The sequence below is a fragment of the Papio anubis genome, chromosome 13 (assembly GCF_008728515.1).
Source record: "Papio anubis isolate 15944 chromosome 13, Panubis1.0, whole genome shotgun sequence".
NCBI classification, from domain to species: domain Eukaryota; kingdom Metazoa; phylum Chordata; class Mammalia; order Primates; family Cercopithecidae; genus Papio; species Papio anubis.
Genome location: NC_044988.1, coordinates 28,908,421 through 28,927,961, shown reverse-complemented (window position 1 = coordinate 28,927,961; position 19,541 = coordinate 28,908,421). Strand labels below are relative to the sequence as shown.

The 19,541-nt window shown below is 41.4% G+C and overlaps 1 protein-coding gene across 2 annotated transcripts in view; it reads left to right on the top strand.

Moving 5' to 3' along the window:
* Positions 1–19,541, top strand: part of PGM5 (phosphoglucomutase 5) — a 180,786-nt gene that overhangs the window by 88,177 nt on the left and 73,068 nt on the right. The gene's annotated exons all lie outside the window — the stretch shown is intronic.

Sequence of the window (19,541 nt, the reverse complement as noted above, 5' to 3'; positions counted from 1 at the left end):
TAGTGCTTATAGCAGTGGTCTTCAAATGTTAGAGTGTGTAAGAATTTTATCAGGATTAGGTTAGTGGGGGGAAAAAAAATCCCTAGTAAAATGCAGATTCCAGGGCCCCATCCCCAGAGATTCTGATCCATTCTTCCTGAATAGAACACAAGAATCTGCATTTTAAACAAGATTGTCAGGTAATTCCAATGCAGGTGATCAAAGCTAAAGACCTGCACACCACCTGTTTGACTCCCAGTCGCTAGAAGGAAACCCCATCAGTTGGAGCTGCAAGCACTTAGAAAATGTTTAAAGTTGAACAACTGGACATACCCTTTGAAAACTCCCTCCTAGGCCCCCTAGGTAGTGTGAGGATGCTTGGAATACAGTGGACGCTAGGGTAGCCAGGGGCTCCACTGCCTGCATATTGGGACACAACATGGAGATCTTGCATTCTCTCCTTACACCTGCTCGTTCACTCTGACTCAAGTGTAGCCATGCAATAAACCCAAAGGATAGAGAGTCTGCCATGAGTACCTTGTGAGTTTTCCTTATTGTTCTGATTGCATGAAGATCTTAAATAGAACCTTTTCAAGTTCTACCTATTGGGGCTCAGCAGTGCCTGCTTTAGTAAATTTCTGCTTTTAAGAAGTTTAACCTCCAGGCTAAACATTTACACTAACACCTCTCATACGGGGGAGTTACACTGAAGGGAGTGTTGTCCATTGTTTTCTTAAGTGTAGTTATTTGTGCTCTACCATGTATCTGGGGATCTCCAAGTGCCTTTTAAAAGTAATCAGTTTCACATCAAGGTGTTTCTTACATACATGTGGTTTACAAATAGTGAAGGAATATTTTTTATGTGTATAAAATGCCTGAGTCTTTCTCTGTCTACTACCTTGTATGATGCTCCATTAAAACGTAGCATGGATGCCAAGCATTCCTTGGCTTTTTGAGGTAGGATAGAAGAGTTCATTTGGCCCAGTATGTCCTTCCAAATAAATCCAGAGTACTGACCAAATGAAAGTGAATTATAACAAGGGTGAAAGTAATTTAAATAATGTCATAACTTATATTCGGTTACATCCAAGAAAACCAGTTATGTATTAAACAAAACCAATAAATAGTAATTTAAAAAGTAATAATTCTGGGAGGACATTACCACAATGTTTGAAATAACTATGGATATTATATGGTTTACAATATGCAACGCACTTTCCTGTACATTCTCATTTCATACACCCTCTTGTCTTCATTGGGTCCAGCCTTAGGATAGAGAGTGAATGGGGAAGCTTGGTCTACAGCCTCTAACAACATGGCCAAGGCCCATTAGGGAGAAGAACTCATTGTAGAGGACTTATACCCTATCTTCTTTCTGTGTTCTGTTTCAAATGAAATTGTTGTCTCTGTTTGGACACCTGATTGGTTGTGTATGTGCCGTGCATGTCTCTGTGTGTATATGTGTTTAATGGGGGAACGAAGACTAGGAAAGGAGGGAGATAAATTTATGAAGGATGAAGTCTACAGGTTTTTATTCTTGCTTTATTTTTCACTTTCTCTAACACTGGGGTGGAGGAGCTCTGCATATACTTTGGCTTCATGAAATGTTGACATTCGAGAGAGGAATAAGAGTGTTTATTCTCTAGAGTTAAAAAGAAACTCAACTCATCAAGTCTGTGTTCTGTTCCACTTGGTCTTATAAGTCATTTGCCAGCAAGATGAGCTTTATATCATCTCTCTGGTAAAACATCCTCCCATCTCCTGATCGGCATTCCTCCACTCCTTTGCTTCATAAATTAGAAGGGAGGATGCCATTGTAATACTTGACCATATAAGGGGGAAGAGCGGCCCAGCCGTTCTTTAACTCTGCCCTCCTGTCAGAACTGTATATACACTGCAGGCCTTTTAAGGGAACGTGGTGCGTGCAGGGAAAACATCCCAAGGCAGCCCATCCATTTTCTTTGCTACTGCAGAGTTGGTGCCTGCAAACTCTGTGTGTCTCTGAAGCATAAATCACAAGGGGTTGCTGGTGCCAAGCTGGAGGGAGGAAAATGTCTGAGGATCATGCTCACTAACAAATGCAGCCGACCTCTTAGTTTTCACTAAAATCCCATCTCACCACTGGCCTTCTGACTTTTAGTGAAAATTTCACAACTTGCGCATCCTGATATTACTTGGACATGCCTCCCTGTTGTGAATTATAATGATGGCTGCAGAGAAGCAACCACTGCTTCTTTAAGGTTTCTGTTTGTCCTGCCTGCACTGTACCATTCATTTCTGTACAGTGAGGCTCGAGTTTGGAGAGAGAGAGAGCTGGCTTTGAACCACAGGGCTTTTTTTGTACTAGCTCTGAGGCCTTGGACAAGTCATATAACCTCTCTGAGTCTCAATATCCTCTACTAAGAATGGGGAGGATAAAGGTGATAACATCTTTTTACAGTGTTTAGCACAGTGCCTAACACATAGTAAATGCTGAAAAGTTACCTGTTATTATTATTACTACTACTGCTAAAAGAAGGCTATACTTTTGGTCTTTGCAGCAAGTATTTCCTACAGTTCCACTATTTCAATCTAGCACACTTTTTATAAACAATCTTTTATAGGCAAAACATAGCCAGAAATACCCGTAGAGGTCCCTAAGAACATCTTGGCATGATTCAGTGTACAGAGAATGGGTTCTGGAATTGGGCAGGACAGGGCCTGACTCCCTGCCCAGCTACTTACAGTTCGTAGCTTTGGACAAACTATTTAATCTCTCGGTAATTTAGTTTTCCAGTTAGTAGTCTGAGGATACTGGTTGTTTAAATACAGGCATTTGGGTTGCCAGGGGCAGAAACAAATTAAATTGGAGCAAAGAAAAAGAAAGCATTGATTGTAAACCTATAGCAATTTCACTGAAATAAACTATGGTTTATTTTACAAGATGGGGAAGAGGAAAAGGGGCTTTGAGGGGAGGAGGTGCTTCTACTTGTAGGCAAATAGGTTATCTTCTCCAGTAGTTTCTAATCCTAGACTCATTTCCTTCTTTGAAATCCACCTTCTTTGAAATCCACCTTTTTGAGGTATATTTCCCAGTAAACAAAAATCTGCAGGAGAGGCTAAAATTACAGAAATGTGACAGTATGTGTCCTCCAAAGATCTGAACCCTCTGTTCTGGGACAGGTCTGGCAGTAGCAATGCTGTTCCCAGGGCACCCAGGTAGCCGAGTCACCCAGGCCACAGGTTATTTGGGGATACACTTAGGGAAGGCTGTGTGCGGCCTCTCTTGAGACCCCTGCACCTTCATGGGCAGGCCTGTTCCCAATCAGAGGCTTCCACCCAGCACCCAAGAGTCATGCTAATTTCATTAACAAACCTGCACTAACCAGGACCTCCCTTCTCTTCTCAGTTAGCTCAGGGGTTCTCAAACTCTTTTTCTGTGTGCAGCCAAAGTCCACTTGCAGCAGGAGCACCACTTGCTACCTGCAGTGATTTGCAAACCAGCTGGGGCTCTGTATATTAGAATCTCTTCAGCCCTGAGTTTTTGATAATCCTTCTTACGCCCATTGGAACGTAGTCTGGAGATCATTGTTCAATCAATAGACACCCCTCAAGCCCCGTTCATTGCCACACCCTGAACTGAGTTGCTATTCAGAGAAAGACACAGCCCTTCTCCTCCTGAAGCTGCTGGAGATGCATGCGGGGGACAGCATAGTGTGAAAGGTGTTATGGCAGAAATGCTCTAGGTGCTATGGGACAGCAGATGGTGGGCTGACTGTGTCTGGGGAACCCCAGGAGGGACCGCTCATTCTAGACTTCTTCGTCCACTTGGGCTACTATAGCAAAGTACCATAGACTGAGTGGTTTTATAAACAACAGAAATGCATTTCTCACAGTTCTGGAGGCTGGGAAGTCAAAGATCAAGGACCCAGCAGATTCAGTGTATTGCAAGGGCCTGCTTCCTGGTTCATAGACGGCTGTCTTTTTGCTGTATCCCCATGTAGCAGAAAGGTTGAGGGAGCTCTCTGGAGTCTCTAATGTAAGGGCACTAATCCCATTTATAAGGGTTTCACCCTCATGAACTAATCATCTCCCAAAGGCCCCACCTCCTAATAATATCACGTTGGGGGTTAAGATTTAACATACGAATTTGGAGTGGACACAGACCTTTAGTCTATAGCTCTGGGGCTCTAGTGGTGCTTCCCAGAAGCTGAGATTGAAAGGACAGTTAAGACTCAGCTAGCCGAAGTGAGGGAAGCAGCATCACCAAGTCCTGGAGGGCAAAAAGCATGGCTTGTCTGGGAATTGCAAGCCTTTGGAGTCCCTGGAAAGTGAAATTGAGGAGTATTTCCTCAAGAGAGGAGAGATTCTTTTCCTCAAGGTCAAATTCAGCTATGGGTGCCCTCTGATGGGGACCCCATGGTCAGAGCACTTTCAACTCACACAAGCGCTTTCCCCTACCCAAGGTAAGGATTTCTACCTGTTAAATGATAGCTGCATTTATGGAGTGTTTATCGTGTGTCACAACTACCCTCATCTCTGCCTATGAGGACATGAAGGCTTGTAGAAAAGCAGTGACTTACCCAAGTCCCCAGAGCTAGTGAAAGGTGGGTGTCAGGATTTGAACCCAGGTTTGTCTACCCAAGGAGCCAGACCTTGTTTCACTCTACTGCACAGCCTCTTTAATCTTAGATGCAGGAACTAAGGATAAGACAGGATAAATGACTGGCTTGCAAGTGTCACCGAATTAATAGTGTAAGAGTGGAACTTCAAACCCCAGTCTGTCAGATTTTAAATCCAGTGAGATGCTTACAGCTATGGGGATAGGGTGGGGAGGACAGTTGCTTTGCTTACATTTAAGAGAGATGTCAAGGGGAGGCAAGAGTTGGACCTCAGCCTGCTGTGGTTTGACTAGCATAGTCAGCATGCTCACATGGTAGACTCTCTTACCAGCACAAATGTTCAATGTCAGTTCAAGTCTGAACCCCCAATCAGATAATATCCTTTGAGGACCTCTTAAACACTGTACAATACGTGCATCAAAATTCAGCTATTGAAACTGTGAATAGATATATACAATTGCGTGTGTTAATTGACCACTATCATTTGCATACAGTTTGTCTTAACTATTTTAAACTTACCTAAAAACAAAAATCTCTAGAAATTAAAAAACAAAAACAAAAACAAAACAACAATAAAACACTACTTCTAAGTACTGACACCTGGGCTCTAACCAAGACCTGTAACCCAGAATATTCTAGCAAAGAGGTCTAGGAATTTGCATTTTTAATTAGCACCCCAGGTGGTTCTTATTATCAAGAAAGTGTGAAAAACTTTAACCTCTTCCGAGAAGGTGAATAATTAAGTACCACCTTCTGCCCCATCTCAGAATGTTTTACAGCTTGCCAAAAAGAGGGGGAAATGCTGTCCAAGCTTATTTGCTAGGTTAGGCCTTTAAGGCCACTATCTGGGAATTCCATATGTGTAATCATACTGCAAGTTTAATAAAAGTTTACATCATATGAAGTCAATTTGCTACTTTTATTTGGATTGGATATGCACATTTGGTTTCATGAAGGGAAAAAAATCCACTGTCATATTTCATCCAGCTAGAAAATATGTAAGTGAAGGATCATTTCTTTTTTCTGCCTCTTGGAACATTGTTTCAAGATTTTCAGAGAAACTCAGTCAATAGCTTAGTGCTGGGTTAGTGTGCTGGGATTGCATGTGTCTGTATCTCATATTCCAAATCTGCATAATTAACTGCATTGGAAATTGACAGAGAAAATGTGAGCTGGCTGAGAGAATTTCTGGGATGGAATGTTCAGAAATAAATTTGTAGAACCTTATGAAAGTAAAAACAAGATATGCAGAATGTTGTAGGAAGGGTAGAGGATTCTTCCTGGAACTTTATTGTGCAAGAAATAACCTAAGGTCCTGATGAGTTAAACTATCCTTCTGTGTCCCCAAAATATACAGCCACCTACCCACTCGAACATCCATACACAAACACACACAAGCACACACACACACACACGCACATGCATTTTATCCCTCATTGGCACTTTCAGCCCCTTGCCTAGGACTGTTGATATTCATGAACCTACTTAAAGACCTGAAAATAATTATAAGCTCCAAAATGAAGACATCTGCAGCACCAACATGATTAACTGCTTAATTGAATATGTATAAAATACCACATGTTGTCACTTTATTCTTAAATTTAATATTCAAGAAATCACCATAACACTTTAGAATAATTTGTAGGATATATTATCTTCTTTTGAAAGGTTTCCAGAGTGTGCATGAGTAATATCATTGCCAGTAGTTAATTAAATGAGTGACTTGTAGCCTCATCATTTCAAAAGCAAAATTATACAAATTCTCTCAGGTTCTTTTGGGGCAAAAAGTAGATTTTTATGTGAGATGTGGATGTATTTTAATATTTTTAGTGTGACATGGGATGGGGCCTCACACACACACATTCACAGAGTTTACCACCACCAAATGCTTTTGCACAGGGCACACAATTGGAAAAAATAAAATATGCCATTCAAAGTTGTGTCTTCAACAGCTCAAAGATGGTGAAAGGCTTTCAGGGCCACTCTTCATCTTCATCGTGTGACCATATCTGAAGGGTGTAGTCCACTTCCTGCTACACCATAAATGTCCTTAGGGGATTTGAGGACAGTAGGTTCTACTCTGCCTGAATTCAGGTGAAGCCAATGGTGAGCTGCTGCATCCAGTTGCACAGGATGTGCACTGTGTAAGGGCACCACATACCAAGGGGGCATTATTCCCATTGCAAACACCCTGCATTTGAGTATTTATTATGACAGCGCTTTCGCAGATGGCATTAAAGTGTTCTGAGAAACTCAGTGTGCTGCAATACTTTTTAATAGCCATAAATTATTGGGTCTTGAAGAAGGGATATCTTTAGCACAAAAGGCACAGCTTGGGCTTCAGCCCTGGTCTGACAAAGAGAGAGGTATTCCTCCTGCTCCATTGTCTTTACTTCCCTCCTGTGTTGGCTGTGGGATTTTGACCTAAAGGGACTGCTCACCAGCCCCCTCCCCCACCACAAGACTCTGCCCCTGAAGCAGTTCCAAGATCAGAAGCCCTGGAGTCTTCCATTCACTTCTCTACTAGCCCTTTGCCCTTCTGCCACCAGCAGGCTTGCTTGTTCTCTGGCAGTTAGTCCTTGAAGTAAAAGCTCCCTGCCCTTCTTAGTAGAAAATTTCTCCTAACCTAAGCACGGAATAGAACCACACAGACAAACATGGTCCTTGCCTTAGTCTCCAGAGAAGGGGGAGGGTCAGTTAAGTGGCCTTCTCATCTCCCTGGGGAGTCTCTGCTTCTCCAGTTGATCTCAGGAACTGCCTGTTCTCACCAACCTATTTTGGTCTCTGTCTCCCAGAGACGACTAGGCCCTCTGAGAGAGGATCGGTCTCAGTGCAGGTAGCACTGGGTGGTTGATCCTGAATGCAAACAGCTGCTGTTCCCATCTCCTTCCTCTTCCCCTACAACCTTCCCTGGGTCTGAACCCCAGAACAAGACTGCTCAGGGGAACAGAGCACACGTCACTCAGATACCAAACAGACTTGTTGTCAGCCACATTCACTAACCATGCCTCCAGCTGTCCCCACTAGGCTAGTCCCAGAGTGGACGCTAAGGCAGGGCTGCCCCTCCCTGCTGAGTTCAGAGCTTAGTGTAAGTTAGGATCTGGAGGAGGAGTTATCTCTGCTTCCAAGGCATCCCCTTCCAACGTCTCCTTTCTCAAGGCTCTTTGGACAAGGCATCTTGCTGGGAATCCTTGATGTGAGTTAAGAGCATTTAACATACTCCTTCTGCCTTGCTCTTCAAAAGTGTTCAGTGGGAGTAAATTCCCTAGAACTCCACCATTATCATAGTCATATAAAGAAAATATTGGTTGGTAAATCTTAGCCAGCATTTCCCATGTGTGCTGAATGAAACCATCAACCCCACAAGGTGCTCTGTGTAAATGTGAGAAATGTATACTCTACTCTTTGTGAAGTTTTACTACGAAATGAGCATTTGGTTTTGAAACATCCCACCAAAGTAGAGAGGCCACTTTTACCATAGTCTCTTACCTTTTCATAATAAATTTATAGCACTGGACTTGGTGAATTAACATAAAAGGTTATTAACCTTTTCAGCCAACCCTTTGTATGTAATTCCATTGGGAAATTCATCCACCATCATTTAATTTATCTTAAGCTTTCTGGTTTGGTTTTGTTTTTTGAAACAGGGTCTTGCTGCTGCCCAGGCTGGAGTACAGTGGCATGATTATAGCTAACTGCACCCTTGAACCCAGACCACCCTGGGCTCAAGCGATCCTCCCATCTCAGCCTCCCAAGTAGATGAGACTACATGTGCACACCACCACACCTGGCTAATTTTTGTACTTTTTCCTTTTTTGAGCCAGGAGTTTTGCCCAGGGTGGTCTCAAACTCCTGGACTCAAGCTATCCCCCATCTTTGGCCTCCCAAAGTGTTGGGATTATAGGTGTGAACATGCTGTAATCTCCCTGCTTATCTCAAACTTTCAATCATCCCATGTATTTGCTTCCACTGGTATTTTAAGACCAAGTTCTGGAATCTAAATCATCTTTATACTAATGTAGGAGGAGTCCATGTTCTGATGGGCCCCATGACGTTTGCATGAAATGAGCAAGTGTCTTTAAGCACTTACCTTCAAGAAGCTTTCGGATTAGAGAGGGAGTTAGGTGTCCCAGCATCTAACGCAATATCCTGTGCTGAGTGTCTAACTCCTGGGGTTTGCAGTGGCAGTACAAAGAGAGGACTGGCTAGATAAACCTGGAAAGTAAGGAAGTGCTCTGAGTCCAGGAGGGGATGGATGAAGAGTGTACTGGTGTCTTTCATTTGCCTTCAAGACCTCCACTCCATCTCTTTCTCTCTGCTCCCCGTCCTGCAGACTGAACTACAGGGACTATCAAGAGACCCCCTCTTCCCTCTAGATTTTAGTTGGGCTTTGGCAATTGGGAGCACTGCAGTTACTAGACAGAAGGAGGAGAATGCAGGCAGGGATTTCTTTCTCTCTCTATAGGATTTCTGTAGACTGGCAACATGATTCTTCTGAAGGTCAAGGTTCCTGCCAGGCAGCCCTCTCCACACAGATCTGTCCCTGGATTTCGGTAATGAATCTAGGAGTAGGATGCTGGTAGCCCTGATGTTACTTGCCCTCTCCACTAGCCACACCTGTGTAAACAGTTCCTGTATTAAACTCTCAAATTACTCAGTTTTGAGTGTGCCATCAATTCTGTTGGGGCCCTCACTGATACAAGGAGTATCCCTACCTAAGTGGATGATGTGTGCAAAGAACTGAAGCAGCATCATATTGAAAAGGGATATTTTCAATATTCCCTTTCCTCATAACTATGTGTCATTAAACTGAAGTGTTTCTTTAAAAGACAACATTAGAGCAGAATTAGTATGGCATGACCTTTCCTTATGCTTACTGATAAAATTAAACACAAACCTGAGTGACCAAAGAAAACCCTGGGAAGATAAGTGCAGTCTTGAAGAGGTTCCTTTCAGGTGGGGTAGCTGCCTCTGCATCCCTTGATATATGCTTGTCTTCTCGGAACCAGACAGAGAGAGCAGCCTGTGACCTGATTTGGCTTCATAGGAAACAGCAGTGTGCGTCATCCATTGGGTCACAGATCAGAGTTACATGATGAAATGAAACAGGTGGAATGTGGTGTTCACTCCATAGTATTCTGAACCCATCATGGACAGCTGACACTCACATTCCCAAAGGGAACCCAAAGGTTTGCATGTCGCCCTGCTCAGGGCATCTCCACCTGGAATCTGTAGAGTTTTGGCCCTGAGAGATACTAATCTATTGTCCAAAAAGCAGGAACTCCCTAAAGAGAGCCAAAAATAAGAACCATATACAGGACTGATGAATTCTTTTCTGTGATATTGGTGGACAGGTTAGCAGGAGAAAAGGAAGGGGAAATGTTCATAGCACACAAAATGTCAACAGCATCTCTTAGTTAAAAAAAAAAAAAAACAGGAAAGGTTTTGAGTTCTATTCATGTAAATAAAAGACACTAAGAATCTTGGGAAATGCCCAGGCTAATTAATTATAGTTGCTGCAGCTAGCGTGCACAGACGTGCCTTCTGCCATCAGAGGCATAGTTATGGGGGATCTTCCAAGTTCCTCCACAGCCCTAGTGGCATTGGTGGGTTCTGGCTTCTTCTCTGAGCCAGGTGGTGTTGTCTCTTCATTTAGTCCCATTTATTCTTCAGTGTTGCAAATATCTGAAACCTGTTATTAAAGAGTTTGAGCAATATCCCACTAGGTTTTCAATATGGACTATTGATGAAGAAACAGTAATTGGAATAGCAGGAGTCTGAGATAATATTGCAAGACAAAAGTACATACAATTTCTTTTTTGTGGCTCTTTTGCATTCTATAATTTGGTGGCCTTGGACTATAGCTGTTTGTCGCTGTAGAAATAAACTACAGCTTGTCTAGTGCCTTTCTGATGGATAATAGCTTGCTTCTGATTTAGTTCTATTTCTCTTTCACATAGAGTGTGGTAGTAAACATCCTTGAGCCTCATCTTCTTGTGCACGTGGGTTCAAGTTTCTCTAGGAAAGATACCAGAGTGGGGCTTGCTGGATTATGATCAAGTCTACTAGGAATTCTCAAACAACTCTGAGTATAAAGTGAGTGTACCAACTTATAATCTTGTGTTTGTTTTTTTTTTCTTTTCTGTTTTCTCATGACACTTCACCAACATTTGGTATTATTAGATTTTTTCTTTTTTTTTTTGAGACGGAGTCTCACTCTGTCACCCAGGCCAGAGTGCAATGGCACAATCTTGGCTCACTGCAATCTCTGCCTCCCGGGTTCATGCTGTTCTCCTGCCTCAGCCTCCCGAATAGCTGGGACTACAGGTGCCCGCCACCACGCCTGGCTAATTTTTTTTTTTTTTTTTTGTATTTTTAGTAGAGACAGGGTTTCACCCTGTCAGCCAGGATGGTCTCAATCTCCTGACCTTGTGAGCCACCCGCTTTGGCATCCCAAAGTGCTGGGATTACATGCAAGAGCCACTGTGCCCTGGCCTCTTTTTTTTTTTTTTTTTTCTTGAGACAGAGTCTCACTTTGTTACCCAGGCTGGAGTACAACGGTACAATCTCGACTCACTGCAGCCTCCACCTCCGGGGTTCAAGTGATTCTCCTGCCTCAACCTCCCAAGTATCTGGGATTACAGGTGCCCACCACCATGCCTGGCTAATTTTTTGTATTTTTAGGAGAAACAGGGTTTTGCCATCTTGGTCAGGCTGGTTTTGAACTCCTGAACTTGGGTGATCTACCCTCCTCGGCCTCCCGAAGTGCTGTGATTACAGGCATGAGCCACTGTGCCAAGCCTCTTTTTTTCTTATTTGGCTAACGTGATGCATGTGACATGATACCTGGCTGTTATTTTAATTTTCATTTCCCTGATTTACTATGTATTTTCATATTGGCCAATCAGTCTTCCTCCTTTGTGACTTGCTTAGGTCATCTGAGTTTTTCTTATCAGTTTGTAGGACCTCTTCATTTAGATTAGCCATTAATCCTTCCATTTTATGCATTGCAACTATCTTCTCTCAATCTATGGCTTACTTTGTTTTTTGAGTGTCTTTGACAAATGGAAATTTTATAATTTTTAATGTGATTACATTTATCAATCTTTTTCTTATATTTAGACCCAACTTTTAGAATATTCTGGCCATTCTTTATCCCCCCCTCATAGAACACGGGACAGACAGTGAAGTCCCTGTGGCCTTGCTGAAACAGCATCCAATATGAAACACCATAGCAAGGAACAGGTGTTTGCTTTGGGAACACTGATAATGCCATTGTATTTCAATGGATACCCATGCCTCATAGAATTACTGTTACTCATAGAGTAGTGAAGCAGCATTATACAAATACTAGTCTTCTCTGTTCTTTCTTCTTCTTTTAGAGCAAGTATCCATTTATAGTTGCTGTATATTCATTTAATGTACAGTGCCTAGATGTGTCCTTTCGCTTGTGTCTTATGACATAGATTCAATAAGATTTCATAATACTAAGAAAACATGCCAATTGGACATAGAAAAGAGAACAAACAAAAATAGTTTAAGAAACATAAAAAGCTTTGTTTTACAGAAATGCTTTATCTCCTGGGTTGGAGCTGTCATGTCAGCGATTACCACTTTTAGTTTATAGGAGTGAATGAACTGATTTTACATCTTCCAAAAGGCTTCAATAAGAGGTCTGTATAAGCTGGAAAATATAAAACAAAACAAAACAAAAAGATAAGAAGATGATTCATGTCTTGCTAGTCTGGGAACAACTCATGGAAGCCTGAAGGGTAGCTGACAATTGTCTCTTAACTATCTCTCAACTTAGCTGGAGCACTTGAGACTTAAAATTCCCCAGCCCTAGACCCTTGGCAATTTATTTTCTTGAAAATAACCAGAGCCAGGAACAGCTTACATTAAAGTGCTCAAGCATCAAGGTTGTAAATACAGACACTTGTTAATTTCCCAGATGTAGGGGTCCAGATTATTTAACAGTTGAAGAGAGTGTGGTAGTTTCAATTTTACTATTTTTCTCTTGGATCTTTGGTCAATTTCCTAAAGCCAAGTTTTTGTTTTGTTTTGTTTTGTTTCTTTCCAGTAAAGTCAGGATTTTCAGAAATCTGCCTGCCAATGTTGCCTAACAAAATTTAAGATCTAACTGGAAAGAGTCCTTTTCCCCATGACACCTACCTAAAATGAAAGTGGAGAAGCTTCTAGGTAAAGCGGCAAAAAGGCCCATGGGGTTGGGGTCCACCTTTATATGTTTTATAATTGGTCAAACGCTAGAAGTTTAGAGGTACTATGAGACATGCAGTTATCTTTTGCTTTTTCTTTTAAATATTCTTTAAATGATATATTTAGTTCCCTTTGGGTTAAGTGAAAGGTCCAGTACTAAGAGCAGTGACAATATTGCAACTCTGTAGGCCATTTTGCAAAATTATATACTATCCCATTTGAACCTTACAACCTCTCTGATAAGACAGGCAAGGAAGGAGTTATTTAATATGTGGATTTTGAGGTTTAGACCAGGCTGAAATAATGGAGGTCCCAGGATTGAATAGCCCTTTGCTAAAATTTATATATATGGTTGAAAAACTTTTATAGTTCCCTTATTATGATAGCCTCATTTTTTATGTTTATTTTATTAATACCTGAAAGTGTGAGTTGTTCCATCCAAAAAAATGGGTTTAAGAGTAGATTTTAAGATTGCTATTAGAAAACCAGGTTTAGCTGAACTCTGCCTCATTCATATATGAACCAGGTAGGCTTTCTTAAACAGACTTTTAAAGTACAAACTCATATAAGCCTTTTACCATAGAGCAGCCCCAGCCAGCAGTGCTAGCCATCAAAGAAGGGATCTGGGAGTGAACTCATCAATGTGAAAATATTGAAGAGCTAACTTGAGGGCTGTTGTGTTAAATGTCTGTTAGACATTAACCAGTATATCCAGGATGCTATTAAACTCCATCTTCAGTAGTTTGTTTCTTGGGATTATGTAAACATCGCTAATTCAAACATGCACTTAGTCATAACCACTGCAGAGAGCTTTTTGTTTTAAATAAACTTTTAATTGAAGTATAATGGACATACAGAAAAGGCACAACTCATAAATGTTTACTTCAAGGAATTTTCCACCAAATGAACATACCTTGTAACTACCATCTGGATCAAGAAACAGAATAGCACCTGAAGCTTCCTTGTTCCCCATTCTGATCATTTATTCTCTCTCCTCCTGAGAGGTAACCACTATTCTGACTTTTCCCATCAATGATGAGTTTTGTCTATTTTTGAATGATACATAAATGAAATCATACAGTTTATATTCCTCTGGGTCTGGCTTATTTTACTCAATGTTATGAGCATGACATTCATTCTTATTGTTTCATCTAATGGCAGGCAGTTCATTTTTGTTTTCCTAAGGTACTCCTTTGTGTGAATATACCACATTGAATAAATACACCACAATTGGTAATAATTTGCATCCCTTCAACAGTACATTAGGGCTCCACATCTTTTTTTTTTTTTTTTTTTGAGACGGAGTCTCGCTCTGTCGCCCGGGCTGGAGTGCAGTGGCCGGATCTCCACCCACTGCACCCCCCCCCCCCCGGGTTCACGCCATTCTCCGGCCTCAGCCTCCCGAGTAGCTGGGACTACAGACGCCCGCCACCTCGCCCGGCTAGTTTTTTGTATTTCTTAATAGAGACGGGGTTTCACCATGTTAGCCAGGATGGTCTCGATCTCCTGACCTCGTGATCCGCCCGTCTCGGCCTCCCAAAGTGCTGGGATTACAGGCTTGAGCCACCGCGCCCGGCAGGGCTCCACATCTTTACCAGCACTTAGCAATACCACTCTTTCCAGCTACTCTTGTGGATACATAGTAATATTTCACTGTGGTTTTAATTTGCATTTCTCTGATCTCTAGTGATGTTGAGCATCTTTTCATATGCTAATTGTTATTTGAATATGTTCTTTTGTAAAGTGCCTGTTCAAAACTTTTGCCTATTTTTTAAGGTTATCTGCCTTAAAAACAAAAAAAGAAAAAAAGAAAAAAAAACCTTGTTTAAAAGAGTTTTTTAAAATATAAACTGCATGTAAGTCCTTTGTTAGATATATATGACACAAATATCTTTTTCTAATCTGTGTATTTGAGGGTCTTAAAAGGGGTCTGAGAGTTCAGGGTGTAAAAAATAGTACCATGGGCCCTTCTTGGCTCTCAAGAAAGTGGACATTTGAAGACAGAGGAAAGGAAGAGAGACCTGGATCTTGTGCTCTTTAAATCTGTCACAACTTTCTTGAAGGAGGATTCCAAGAGCACTGGATATGCCTCATGCACTTGATATGATCAGCCTGTGTTTATTTGGCTACTTTCTTGCAAGGTAAACAAAGAATCATCAATATATGATATTCCGGTCGACTCTTATCATACATAATGATATAGTGCTTTGGGTTAATAAATATTTGAATACCTACTATGGGCAAGCACTGGCCAGGACACTGGAGGCACAAAGGTGGATATGTCAGCACCCCTATGCTTAGTGAGCTTTCAGGGCACTTTTAAGGTACTTTTGTATTTACTATCCTGTTTGATCACATAAGGGTAGCGTGACCATCAGAATGGTAAGATAAAAATAATGTGTCCTTTTGCTCCTCAAACCTTTGATGATCATTTAGTCACTGCCCCTCATTCTGTAAGATCTGTCTTTCTAAGATATGCCTTTGCCACATCCTAATAGCCCCACTAATTAATACCTGGAGAAATTATCTTTTCTCAAAATGACTAATTTAGATAAAACATGCAGAAATGACTTAATTATATTTTAAAGAAAACTTCAAGGAGAAAAGACCATAAAAATAGATTTACTTAGTCCCCTGCTATTTAAAAACCCTTTTAACAGCTCCTTAAATAATATTTATTAGTCAACTGAAATCATATAGCATTTATTGAGGACAAGTCTGGAGAGGCACTGTTTTATTCTAGACATTGAAGGAGCCATGAAGACATATAAGATGCAGGTCCTGCCCTCATAGAAGTTCTAGCACATTGGTAGTGTTGATAGTGTTTGTGTGTGGAGGGAAAGTGTTCAGTCAGCACACAGCATGCGCAAGGACAATGTGAACATAAAGACCTATACCACGGCAGCTCCACAGCGGGAAGGGTCACGTGGATTGATTTCAGTGATGAGGAAAGGACTAGATTCATTAAGATAGTGTAGCTGCTACTATAAAACTATCCCCAAGATGTATAACCACTCAAGCACATAAAAAGGTGTTTTCAATCTCCTAAAGTTAAAAACAGGTATTCCTGATTCATAGTTGACTCTGTACCAGATGGTGATTCAGAGATCCAGGTCCTCCACTCTCGTGGGTCAGCTATCTTCAACATAAGGCTTTTAAGGTTGCTGGGTTTGTCCACATCAAGCTGGCAGAAGGAGAAGGAATGTGGAAAATGAAAAGATCTTATAGCCAGATCTGAAAGAGGGGTTCCCTTGGCTAGAACTTGAGTTTCATTGGCTAGAACTCAGTCACATGACCACAGCTAATTTCAAGGGAGGTTGAGAACTACAGTCCACCTGTGTGTCCGAAAAGATGAGATGGATTTTTGACCACCTAGGAGTCTTTGCCACAGGCTTTGTTATGGTTTGGAAGTTTTTGTCGCTTGCAATATTCATGCTGGAACTTCATTCCTTCCAAAAGTCAGGTGTTGCCAATGTGATAGTATTCAGAGAGAGGGCTTTTAAGAGATGATCAGGCCAGGAGGGCTCCTTCCTCATTAATAGCATTAAGACCCTTATAAAAAAGCCTTTACACAGAATTAGGCTAGCTTTCCTGCTGCCTTTGCCATGTGCAGCAAGAAGGCCTCACCACACCAGATGCTGGTGCCTTGATCTTGGACTTCCCAACCTCTAGAACTGTAGGAAATAAATTTCTATTTTTTATAAATTATCTAGTACAAGCAATCCCATTATAAGAGCACAAAATGAAATAACAGGCTTTATGCTGGAAAAGCATTTAAGGTAGGTCTTCAGGCAACTTGAAGTATTCTGACAGAGGTGAGAAAGAAGGATTAATCCAGGAAAAATGAATAGCATATAAAAGGACTGGGCAATATACAGCAACAAAACTTAAGGGTATATTTGGAAAATAGGAAATCATTCATCTTGTTAGCAGCATAGAACACATAAGGAATAGTGGGGAGAAACTGTTGGAAAGCTAGGTTGAGACAATTTCCAACCTAAGTCACATTTTAGGAGGTTTTAAAATTCAGACTAAAGAGTTATATCCAGCATAGTTTTCAGGCTCATTCTCACTTGCAGGAAAAATGTGGTCCAGGTTACTTTTCCTTTTTTCCCTTCACACTCTGGCCTTTCCTAGCAAGTGAGTTCTCATGTTTATCTCCCCCACACAATGGCAAGCAGTTGGGGAGAAGGGTTCAGCCCCTCAGCATGGGCAACTTCGTTTTCAGCTTTTGTACTAGAGGATTTCAGAGATTCCAGGGGCCTCCTGCCAAAAACCTGTCTAACGCATGGTATCTGCTGAATGCTGTGTTTGGGATGAATCCCAAGTTCAGGAGAGGGAGGAGAGAGGGAAATTCCTTTTTGACCCTAGGACACAATTAACTCATACCCAGCATCCTGGAATTTGATTACCCATATTGTTATTTTGGCTTGGATAGCTGCAACTGTGGCTCATAGTTATAAAAGTATCCGTTCCTTTAAAATCCAGCCACAGCCTTCAGCTTGATGACCTCCTGACAGTGATTAATTCGAAAGGGTGGGAGCTGGGGAAATCCTTTTCCCTCCCTTCAGACCTGCCAACTTGGCTTTGAACCTACAAGAATGTTTTGGTCAGAGAACATACATCCCCACACCCTGTACCCTCACTCTCACCCTCACCTCTGCCCCATGTTGCGCATTTTATTTGTCATCCATATGCATTCATCTTTGTTGAATTAACTTTGACCCAGGCTTGACTATGTGCTGTCCCAGAAGGCTTCTGTGTGACTTATTCTCTCTTCCTTGAGCTTCTGACGATGAAATTAATGTTTTTCTGACCTTCCATAGTCTTCTGACCATGAAAATAATGTTATTATAAAGGTAAATGAAAATTTACCTTTGCTGTACAGTTTGTGGATGGTTTCTTTCATTGTTCCTACCAGGATGTAAGCATGATTCTGTATCTTTCTTAAACCATTGAAAAAGAGAGAAGACAGAATATTTGAAATAACAGCTGACCACCTGAAAAGTGCTTTTCAATACAAACTGGAAGAGGCAGCACACAATTTTTCAGTCCTGAGCACATTCGTTGTATTTGGGGTTTGTGAAAAGCGAGGTGTTCACCTTCCCATGGCAAGAGTTTCTAGATGTTTTTTTCCTTTAGCTGGCCGCAAAGCCAACCTAAAGGAATCATTACTATGTGGTGTATTTTATCCTGTGTTTGTCTTTCTTCCTCTTCTTTCTCAAGACCCTCATTGATCCCACTCTATGGTCATCCCCTGCACTCACAGCCTTTAAATAACTAAATCTTGCTGTTGGTAGGCATTTGGTGTTTTTCTCTTTGAGTTGCTAGCATGTGGGGAAGATGAAACTCTTCAGGCCAATGTCTGTGGTATCAGCTCATTCCCTAGCCTGCTTTGAGATCTACATCCCTCATGAAGCACTAAGACATTTGAAGAGACAGGATGGTGTAATGGAATGGAACATGAGGAGAACTAAGCAGATCTGGGTCCCATTTCTAGCACTGCCCCTTACCTCTGTGAGACTTTGAACAAAAACTTGACTTCTCTGAGCCTGAAACTTGACAGCATTGATAAGTTTTGGCTGTTTTTGAATTTTATCTAAGTGGAACAATACGGTGTATATACCTTTGTTACTGACTTCTTTCACTTAATACAGATGCTCTTTAACTTAAGATGATATTGCATCCTGATAAACCCATCTTAAATCAAAAATATCGTTAAGTCAAAAATGCATTTAATGCTGGCAACACAGCACACAGTCTCTGATGTATGATGGTTCAACTTAAGAGTTTTTGACTTTATGATGGTGCAAAAGCGAGAGTCATTCAGTAGAAACCACAACCCCACCATAAGTCATAGGAGCTTCTCAACTTATGATGGGATTGTAACTGGATAAACCAATCATAAAGGGGAAAAATTGTAAGTCAAGCCATCATAATCCAGATCCTGTCTGGGTGGTATTTACGAGAGTCATTCAAATTGTTGCATGTGGCCATAGTTTGCACAATAGGATTTATAGTATTACATTGTATATCACAAATTATTTGTCCATTCTACTTTGATGGACATTAGGATTGTTTCAATTATTACAAATTGTGATTCTATGATCATTCTTGTAAAATCTTATATATACACCCGGTTGAGCAACATTGCACACTGTGTTCCCCAGGAAGCAACTCTGAGAGATATTTGCTTTCAGGAAGTTTATTCCTTTCTGCCTTCACGATCAAAGTTGCATTCAAGATAAAAACTTATGGGGGAGTGAGAAAGGAGGATTGAACACAGAGAAGTTGGATTGAAATGCAGTCACAACAAAGGCCTCAGCCAACCTGTGGGGAGCTCTGGAGCTGAAATGGCCCTCTAGAGTTGTGCAAAATTGGGGCAAGGAGGCCAGGTCTTTAAACAACCCTTTATACCAGTCACTGAATGTGGATTAACCCAGGCATGGGAACATGATTTGGGGTGAGACATCTCTCTTTGGCAAAGAATAGGGGCCACATCTGCGAGCTGTCAGCAATCAGCATTCCTAATAGCTGGTAGGATGCATATTTTAATCCTAAGATGTCTAAAGTGTGTGTGTATGTGTGTGTGCACGTGTGTGTCCATTGGGGAGCAGGTGGGTGGGTGTGGTCGGGGTAAATCTGAGCAGCACATCACAGTGTCCGCTACATGTCATTAGTAATTTCTAGGAGTTGAATTTCTGGTTCATAGAATATGGGTAAGTTCATCTTTAGTAGATACTG